Source organism: Arvicanthis niloticus, chromosome 3 (assembly GCF_011762505.2).
Source record: "Arvicanthis niloticus isolate mArvNil1 chromosome 3, mArvNil1.pat.X, whole genome shotgun sequence".
NCBI classification, from domain to species: Eukaryota; Metazoa; Chordata; class Mammalia; order Rodentia; family Muridae; genus Arvicanthis; species Arvicanthis niloticus.
This window is the reverse complement of record NC_047660.1, coordinates 134932049-134942684: the sequence shown is the minus strand read 5'-3', so window position 1 is coordinate 134942684 and position 10636 is coordinate 134932049. Positions and strand designations below refer to the sequence as shown.

The 10636-nt window shown below is 40.9% G+C and overlaps 1 pseudogene; it reads left to right on the top strand.

The window, feature by feature from the left end:
- Window positions 1–5878: 5878 nt before the first annotated feature.
- Window positions 5879–6049, top strand: LOC117706329 (small ribosomal subunit protein uS14 pseudogene; annotated as a pseudogene).
- Window positions 6050–10636: the final 4587 nt, after the last annotated feature.

The window sequence follows — 10636 nt, the reverse complement described above, 5'->3', positions numbered from 1 at the left end:
CATTCCTGAAAATTCCCTCTGCTGAATTAAAACCTTTGTTTGATATTTTGGAAGGGGATGCTCATATTTCCTCCCCAAGAGCCTTAACACTGGCTGCAAGCCGCGCCCTACAAGTGGTAGAAAATGTCTTACAAGATGCCCAGCTAAAACGCATAGATGAAACCAAAGCCTTTGACTTATGTGTTTTTAAAACTAGACACTTACCAACTGCTGTGTTATGGCAGGATGGGCCCTTGTTATGGATTCATCCCAATGCTTCTCCCGCAAAGATTATTGAATGGTATCCAGATACAGTTGCTCAGCTTGCTCTTTGTGGGCTAAAAGCAGCCATTACCCATTTTGAAAGGGAACCTAAGGTTTTAATAATGCCATATACTGCCCATCAAGTCCAAATATTAACTGCTACCTCTGATGTTTGGGCGGTGTTGGTCACTTCCTTTAATGGTCAGATAGATAATCACTATCCCAAACATCCCATTTTACAATTTGCCTTAACTCAAGCTATTGTATTTCCACACATTGTATCTCAGGAACCACTCCTAGATGGAATGGTAGTTTATACAGACGGGTCAAAAACAGGAGTGGGTGCCTATGTGGTTAATAACAAAGTCACATCCAAACAATACCATGAAACCTCACCTCAAATTGTGGAATATTTAGTGGTGTTAGAGGTTCTAGAAATTTTTCCAGGTCCCTTAAATATTGTTTCAGATTCCTTTTATGTAGTAAACGCAGTTAAAGTTCTAGAGGTGGCTGGACCAATTAGGACATCCAGTAGACTTGTAGAAGTTTTTCAAAAGATTCCATTTACCTTGGTTAATAGAAGATTCCCTATTTTTATTACACATATTAGGGCTCACTCTGGCCTACCGGGACCCATGTCCCGTGGAAATGACCTGGCAGATCTAGCCACAAAGTTGATTGCAATTACCCTCTCGCCAGAATTGAATTTGGCTAAAGATTTTCATAAAAGATTTCATGTGACAGCTGAGACGTTATGTCATCGATTTGACATAACTAGAAAAGAAGCTAGAGATATAGTGACTCAATGTCAGAATTGCTGTCAATTCTTACCTGTGCCTCATGTTGGAATTAACCCTCAAGGAATCCGGCCACTACAGATTTGGCAAATGGATGTTACTCACATCCCATCCTTTGGCAAATTGCAATATTTACATGTTTCCACTGATATTTCTTCTGGAATTATATTTGCTTCTCCATTAGCCAGAGAAAAAGCGGTCCATGTTATTCAGCATTGTCTCGAGGCATGGAGTGCCTGGGAAAAGCCTAAAATCCTTAAAACTGACAATGGAGCAGCTTACACTTCTCAAAAGTTTGGACAATTCTATCGCCAAATGGGGGTGACCCATCTGACGGGTCTCCCTTATAACCCTCAAGGACAAGAAGACATTATAGAACAGGCTCATCGCACTCTCAAGTCTTATTTAATAAGACAAAAAGGGGGAGTTGAGGAGGCTTTACCCTCAGTGCCACGAGTAACCATCTCTATAGCACTCTTTACTCTTAATTTTTTAAATCTGGACAGTCAGGGCCATACTGCGGCTGACTGTCATTGTTTAGAGCCTGACAGGCCAAAGGAGATGGTCAAATGGAAAGATGTCTTGACTGGTCAATGGAAAGACCTGGATCCTATTTTAATAAGATCCAGGGGAGCTGTTTGTGTTTTTCCGCAGGAAGAAGACAACCCATTTTGGCTGCCAGAGCGACTGACACAGCGACTCGCGGTACCTGAAGATGACCCCCTGAAGGATTCATCTGCAGACGCTCTCAATTTTCATTTGGACTCTCCTAAATTGGGTTCCTAGTATACAGAGTGAACAACGATGGTCTATATTATCTGCCTATCCAAAGCCCATGCCAATTAGACATAATTCAGTTGTTTTCCCTAAGTTTTTTATAACTAACAAAACTGTGGATTTGCCATATTTCCCATATGACCCAGTGTGGACACCTTTAGGAGAGAATAGTTCCCTGATAGAGAAAGGCTCTCTCTGCTTCCAATTTGAGAAAGATGGAGGCTGTGTCAAGTTAGTAAGCCAGGCCTTGAGAATGTTTGATGACCGACAAGGAGGCTGGTTACACACTACCCAGAATACCAGTAACTCTGATATAACCATTACAAGCAAAACCTTTTGGCAAGAGGCAATTTGGATCAATGGTACCTTTATATCACCTGGAGCCACTTATAAGGAACGTCCTCTTCAACCTAGGATAGCTCCTCATTGTAGCTTAAATGATGAAGAAAACATTCCTCCTTGGTCTGATTGTCAGTCCCCTCTTACTAGCTGGACAAACCAGGATAAGACCTTTTCCTTCTCCCCTAATATGAGGTCCGACCCAAGGGGGGGGGGAGAAACAGATATGAAACAGGGGATGTTCATACAAGATTTCGGGACACATCCTTTCCATAAATGGCTACTGTGTGGAATTAATGGTAGTTGTACAGATCTCAGTCCGTTGGTTTTTATTCAGGGTGGAACCACAGGAAAGGCCCTCTTTAATGGCATTTCCAAATTTTATCAGTATCATAAGAATTGCACTAATGATTCGTGCATAATGTCTCAGTGTTGGGCTGCCGAACAAGCAAGGCGTGCCATGATTGCTAGAGTGCCACGATGGGTCCCTGTTCCCGTGGAAACCCCATCTACTTTGTCATTATTCAGACAAAAAAGAACTGCAGCTATTATAACGGCGATCTCCGTTAGTGCGATTGCAGCTACAGCCACCGGAATCGCTATGTCAACCACAGTCCAAACAAGTGCAGTTTTAAATCAACTATCCGCAACAGTGGCAGACGCAGTTGACCTTCATACTTCTGCTGGTGCCCAGTTAAAAGGCGGGTTGATGGTGGTCAATCAGCGCATTGATTTAGTAGAAGAAAGATTGGATATTCTGTTCTTATTGGCCCAATTGGGGTGCGAAAAAAGGTTAGGCGCTCTGTGTATTACCAGTGTACAATATGATAATTACACACGAGCAGCTAACTTGTCCAGAAAATTATCTTTATACCTTGCAGGAAAGTGGTCGGAAGGATGTGATGTGACTCTTGAAATCATTGCGAGCGGCAGTAATAGCCATCAACTCGACACGAGTGGACCTGTCATTGACTGAAGGACTCTCCTCCTGGATGTCTTCAGCCTTTTCTTTCTTTAAAGAGTGGGTGGGGTGGGCCTGTTTGGTGCAGCCCTATGTTGTGGATTAGTCCTTATGCTATGGTTGGTCTGCAAACTCAGAGCCCAACAAAAACGTGACAAGGTCGTTATTGCCCAAGCACTCGCAGCCTTGGAACAAGGATCATCCCCTGAAATTTGGCTATCTACGCTAAGAAAGTAATTGATGACTGAGACCCTCAGTCGATGCACCCCAAGGGTTCAGCCCATTGCACTGGGTCAATGAGAGGTCTAGCCCTTGCCTGAATAGCTGTGGTACCTGAATAGTAGGTTGACAGCCCTTGCACTCCTGGGAACTATATTCCATTGCACAGGGACAGGTGTCAATTCCCCTTTACATCCCCTTAGCCCTTGCACCCAGAGGACTTGTTTCCATTGCACCTGGTAGGGTAAGGGAGAATCTTCGGGCTGTAAGCTCTTGATCGCTTATTCCCACAAGATGGAGTTTGCTTGATCGAGCTTGAGTTCGAATCTTCATTGGTGCCGCTCTAGATAGGCCAAAGGCAGTTCCATCTTTATAAAACAAAAAGGGGGAGATGTAGAGAGCCACGGTGAGCGGTGACAACGTTTGCCATTACAAGATGGCGCTGGCATCCGGTGCTCCCGCAAGTAATAAGTGGACTGTGCATTGTGCAAGTGGTGAAAGTGCGCCAAGTCACTGCCCAACCCGGGGCATAATATGAGGTTATGAGCAAGCAGCCAATTAGAAGTGAACATGCCGCTCTAGGGTGCATATAAGCAGCACCTGTTCAGGGCTGGGGTCTTCCTCTTTTCATCGCAATAAAGCTTGCTGCAGAAGGATCCTGGTGTGTCCGTGTGCATTCTTGCTGGCCAGACGATTGTGCGGGATGCACTCTGCCACCTGTATCTAGCACTAGCATACACATCACAGAGTTACTCTGATATGCTCATCTTTGGTTAAAGGCTATTTTCAATTACTATGACAAAACAGAAGAATCAAAGTATAGGCATTACACAACCAATGCACCAGCACCAATAGTGTTCCTGTTCTATACAGAGGAAGAGAAGGAGAAAGAGGAGGAAGTAAAGGAAGAAGAGATGGAGGAGGAGGAAACAATAAATATTAAGCTGTCAAGAGGAAATTTGGTTCCTAAATGTTCATTCAAAAAGAAATAAAAACACAAATTATAATTTTACTGGAAATGATATTAGATTAAATTTTCATGTGGAAATAATCCTCTCATGAGTTTAGTAGTTCAACTAGCCTTTGTCCAAATTAGGAAGCCTCATTTCTTCTTAAACAATGTTAACCAAACAGTAAAACAACTGAAGTCAAAACTGGTTTGATCATTTATTTTCCTCATTGTCTCAGAATATAATAAGCATATAACATATCTCAAAGTTTCTAAGAAGTTTAAAGGATTTATTACTTACACATCAAGTGACTAGGGTGGGGTGGGGTTAAGTTCACTGTGTTCTTCCGCTATGAAAAAGCATACTATAATTATGAAAAAAGAATCTTTTTAAATTTGAGATAAAAACATAATCAGTGTCTTCCTGTCTAGCTCTGTCTCCCAAAACTATGAGCCCAGCAAAAACTAATATCTCTCTCTCTCTCTCTCTCTCTCTCTCTCTCTCTCTGTGTGTGTGTGTGTGTGTGTGTGTGTGTGTGTGTGTGTATGTGTCTCCTGCTGTCTAAAGATGTTTTGACCCTTAGAGTTATATTTTTCCTGCTATGAATCAGCAGAAATTTATGATGAATTTCAAATGCTCCTGTTAGGGTTAATATATAAGCTGCCCTTCCTTAGGGGTAGTTGAGAGTCAGCACAATTGGAAACTATTGATGAATGAGTGGTTCAACAGAGGTATGCAGCAACCTCGAATGTAATGCACATAAAGTGTTAGGAATCAACATCCTTAGAACTCAGGGCCAAAGCCAAAAGAACCGAACATCCCTAGCAAACTGGACAACTCTGCAGGAGCCCTGATACCAGGGTGTACTTTTATTCTGGAGTCGAAACTGCATTGCCAAGAGTTACAGAGTTGATACAGGAACTTAGCAATGCTCATAGAACCACCACAAGAAAACAAAGGGGTTTCTTCCAGTCTGAGCTGGTGCCCTGAGCAGACCTTGGGCACTGGCTCCGCACCCAGTCTCACAAGACCCAGAGAAAGCTTGACTCCCAGTTGCTCTAACACACCGAGGATCACAGGATCTCAGGAGCTTGGTCACACCAGGATTTCAGGATTCCAAAGACAGCTTGACTCCCAGGAGCTCTGACACACCCAGGATCTCAGGATCACAGGGTCCTAGAATTACAGGATCACAGAGACAACTGGACTCTGAGGAGGTCTGACACAACCAGGGTCACAGGAGGGACAGGCTCCAGTCAGAGATAGTGAGGGCAGGTAGCACCAGAGATAACCAGATGGTAAGAGGAAAGCACAAGAATGTAAGCAACAGAAACTAAGGTTTCTGTTTGGCATCATCAGAACCCAGTCCTCCCACCATAGCAAGTACTGGACACCCCATCACACCGGAAAAGCAAGATTCAGATTTAAAAACACTTCTCATGATGATAGAGAACTTAAGAAGGACATAAATAACTTCCTTAAAGAAATAAAAGAGAACATGGGTAAATAGGTAGAAGCCCTTAAAGAGGAAATGCAAAAATTCCATAAAGAAGTACAGGATCCTTTTTCCTCATTGGGTATCTGGAGACAAGATGGGTCACCAGCAGCTTTACTGGAGTCACCCACAGAAGTTCGGCCAGAATTTTCACTCTTGCCACATCTGCTCTAACCACCACGGTCAGATCCATAAATACAGGCAGAACATTTGCCATCAGTGCTTCTATCAGTACTTGAAGGACATAGGATTCATTAAATTGAACTAAGCAACAATCACTTTTCCTTAACATCAATGGACTCAATTCCCCCAATAAAAAGACATAGACTAACAGACTGGATACATAAAAAGGACCCAGCATTTTGCTACATACTGGAAACACACCTCAGTGACAAAGACAGACACTACATCAGAGTAAAAGACTGGAAAATTTTTTCCTAGCAAAGTGTCCCAAGAAACAAGCTGGAGTAGCCATTCTAATATTGAATTAAATTGACTTTCAACCAAAAGTTATCAAAAAAGATAAGGAAGAACATTTCAAACTTGTCAAAGGAAAAGTCTACCAAAATGAACTCTCAATTCTGACCACCTATGCACAAATGCAAGGGCACTCACATTCATAAAAGAAACTTTACTAAAGCTCAAAGCTCACATTGCACCTCACACAATAATAGTGGAAACTTCAACACCCCACTCTCATCAATGGACAGATCATAGAAATAGAAACACAGTAAAACTAATAGAAGTTATGAACCAAATGAATTTAACAGATATCTATAGAACATTTCATCAAAAACCAAAAGAAAATACCTTCTTCTCAGCACCTCATGGTACCTTTTCCAAAATTAACCATATTATCAGACCAAACAAGCCTTAACAGTATAATCCCATGCATGATCCTATCAGATCACCATAGAGTAAGGCTGGTCTTTAATAACAAACAAAAACAAAAAAAACCACAATGGAACATGGAAGCTGAACAACACCTTACACAATGATAACTTGGTCAGGGAAGAAATAAAGAAATTTAAGACATTTTAGAATTTAATGAAAATGAAGGCACAACACACACAAACTTACGGAACACAATAAAAGCAGTGTTAACAGGAACACTAATAGCTCTAAGTGCCTCCAAAAAGGAACAGGAGAGAGCATACACTAGCAGCTTGACAGCACACCTGAAAGCTCTAAAAGAAAAAAAAAAGCAAATACACCCAAGAGAAGTAGAAGGCAAGGAAATAATCAAACTCAGGGCTGAAATCAACCAAGTTAAAAAAAAAAAAAAAAAAAAAAAAGGAACTATACAAACAATCAACAAAACCAGAAGCTGGTTCTTTGAGAAAATCAACAAGATAGACAAACCCTTAGCCAGACTAACCAGAGGGCACAGAGCCAGTATCCAAATGAACAAAATTGGGAATGAAAAAAAGAGGCATAACAATAAAAACTGAAGAAACTCAAAAAAAAAAAAAAATCATCAGATCCTACTACAAAAGCCTATACTCAACAAAACTGGAAAATCTGGATGAAATGGACAACTTTCTAGACAGATTCCAGGTACCAAAGTTAAAGCAGGAGCAGATAAACCATCTAAACAGTTCCATATCCCCTAAGGAAATAACAGCAGTCATTAAAAGTCTCCCAACCAAAAAGACCCCAGAACCAGATGGTTTTAATGCAGAATTCTATCAGACCTTCAAAGAAGACCTAATACCAATTCTCTTCAAACTATTTCACAAAATAGAAACAGAAGGAACATTACCCAATTTGTTCTATGAAGCCAAAATTATGCTTATATATTAAACACGCAAAGACCCAACAAAGAAATAGCACTTCGGACAAATTTTCCTTATGAATATCAATGGAAAAATACTCACTAAAATTCTCACAAACCAAATCCAAGAACACATCAAAAGAATCATCTATCATGATCAAGTAGGCTTTATCCCAGGAATACAGGGAAGGTTCAATATTCGGAAATCCATCAATGTAATCCACTATATAAACAAACTCAAAGAAAAAGCCACATGATCATCTCACTAGACGCTGAAAAAAACATTTGACAAAATTCAACACCCCTTCATGGTAAACGTCTTGGAAAGATCAGGAATTCAAGCTTCATACCTAAACATAGTAAAAGCAATATACAGCAAGCCAGTAGCCAACATCAAACTAAATGGAAAGAAACTTGAAGCAATCTCACTAAAATCAGAGACTAGATAAGGCTGCCCACTCTCACCTTACCTATTCAATATAGTACTGAGAGTCCTAGCCAGAGCAATTAGACAACAAAAGGAAGCCAAAGGGATACAAATAGAAAAGGAAGAAGTCAAAATATCACTATTTGCAGATGATATGATAGTATACTTAAGTGACACCAAAGTGTCCACCAGAGAACTCCTAAACCTGATAAACAACTTCAGCAAAGTGGTTGGATATAAAATTAATTCAAACAAATCGGAAACCTTTCTCTATTCAAAGGATAAACAGGCTGAGAAAGAAATTAGGAAAATGACACCCTTTACAATAGTCACAGATAATATAAAATATAAAATATCTTGGTGTGAATCTAACCAAGCAAGTGAAAGATCTGTATGAAAGAACTTCAAGTCTCTAAAGAAAGAAATCGAAGAAGAACTTAGAAGATGGAAAGATCTTTCATGTTCATTGATTGGCAGGATTGGCAGGATAGTAAAAACTGGCCATTTTGCAGAAAGCAATCTACAAATTCAATGCAATCCCCAATCAAACTTCCAACTCAATTCCTCACAGAGTTAGAGAGAGCAATTTGCAAATTCATTTGGAATAACAAAAAGCCCAGGATAGTGAAAACTATTCTCAACAATAAAAGAACTTTTGGGGTAATCACCATCCCTGACTTCAATCTCTATTACAGAGCAATATTGATAAAAACTGCATGGTATTGGTACAGAGACAGGCAGGAAGATCAATGGAATAGAACTGAAAACCCAGAAATGAACCCACACACCTATGGTCACTTGATTTTTGACAAAGGATCTAAAACCACCCAGTGGAAAAAAAAGACAGCATTTCAACAAATGGTGCTGGTTCAACTGTCAATCAGCAAGTAGAAGAATGCAAATTGATCCATTCTTACCTCCTTGTACAAAGTTCAAGTCCAAGTGAATCAAGGACCTCCACATAAAACCAGATACACTGAAACTAAGAGAAAGTGGGAAAAATCCTCAAACACATGGTCACAGGGGAAAAGTTCCTGAACAGAACACCAAAGGCTTATGCTCTAAGATCAACAATAGACAAATGGGATCTCATAAAACTTCAAAGCTTATGTAAGGCAAAGGACACTGTCAATACGACAAAATGACAACCAACAGACTGGAGAAAGATCTTTACCCATCCTACATCTGATAGAGGGTTAATATATAATATATACAAAGAACACAAAAAGTTAGACTTCAGAGAATCAAATAATCCTATAAAAATGGAGTACAGAGCTAAACAAAGAATTCTCAACTGAGGAATCTCGAATGGCCAAGAAGCACCTAAAGAAAAGCTCAGCATCCTTAGTCATCAGGGAAATGCAAATCAAAACAACTCTGAGATTCCACCTCACACTAGTCAGAATGGCTAAGATCAAAAGCTCAGGTGACAGCAGATGCTGGCTAGGATGTGGAGAAAGAGGAATGCTCCTCCATTGTTGGTGGGATTGCAAGCTGGTACAACCACTCTGGAAATCAGTCTGGCAGTTCCTCAGAAAATTGGACATAGTATTACCTGAGGTCCCAGCTATACCACTCCTGGGCATATACCCAGAAGATGCTCCAATTATGTTCATAGCAGCCTTATTTATAATAGCCAGAAGCTGGAAAGAACCCAGATGTCCTTCAATAGAGGAATGGATATAGAAAATTGTGATACATTTGCACAATGGAGTACTACTTAGCTATTAAAAAGAATGACTTCATGAAATTCTTAGGCAAATGGATGAAACTAGAAAATATCATTCTGACTGAGGTAACCTAGTCACAAAAGAACACACATGTTATACACTCACTTATAAGTGAATATTAGCTCAAAATCTTGGAATACGCAAGATACAAGTCATAGATGATATAAAGCTCAAGAAGATGAAAGACCAATGTGTGAGTGCTTTGGTACTTCTTAGAAGGGGGAACAAAATACTCACGGGAGAAAATACGGAGACAAAGTGTGGAGCAGAGACAGAAGGAAAGGCCATCCAGAGACTGCCCCACCTGGGGAGTCCATCCCAGATACAGACACCAAACACGGACACTATTTTTGATGCCAAGAAGTGCATGCTGACAGGAGCCTGATATAGCTCTCCTGAGAGGCTCTGCCAGAGCCTGACAGATACAGAGGGGGATGTTCACAGCTAACCACTGGATTGAGCATGGGAACTCCAATGGAGAAGTTAGAGAGAGGACTAAAGTAGCTGAAGGGGTTTACAACCCATAGGAAGAACAACAATATCAATCAACCAGATCCCCTCCACCCCCAGAGCTCCCAAAGACTAAACCACCAACCAAGGAGTACACGTGGAGGGTCCCATGGCTCCAGCCACATATGTAGCAGAGGATGGCCTTGTCAGGCATCAATGGGAGGAGAGGCCCTTGGTCCTGTGAAGTCTGATGCCCTAGTGTAGGGAAAAGCTAGAGCAGCAAGGCAGGGATTTGGGTGGGTGGGTGAACACCCTTCATAAAAGCAGGAGGAGGGTGGATGGGATAGGGTGTTCCTGGGGTGGGGGTGGGGGGGATAGGGAAAGGGAATAACATTTGAAATGTAAATAACATATCCAATTAAAAAATGTAAAAAAAAAAAGAAAAGTCACAGGAGTTGGGAGTGGGTAAAGGAT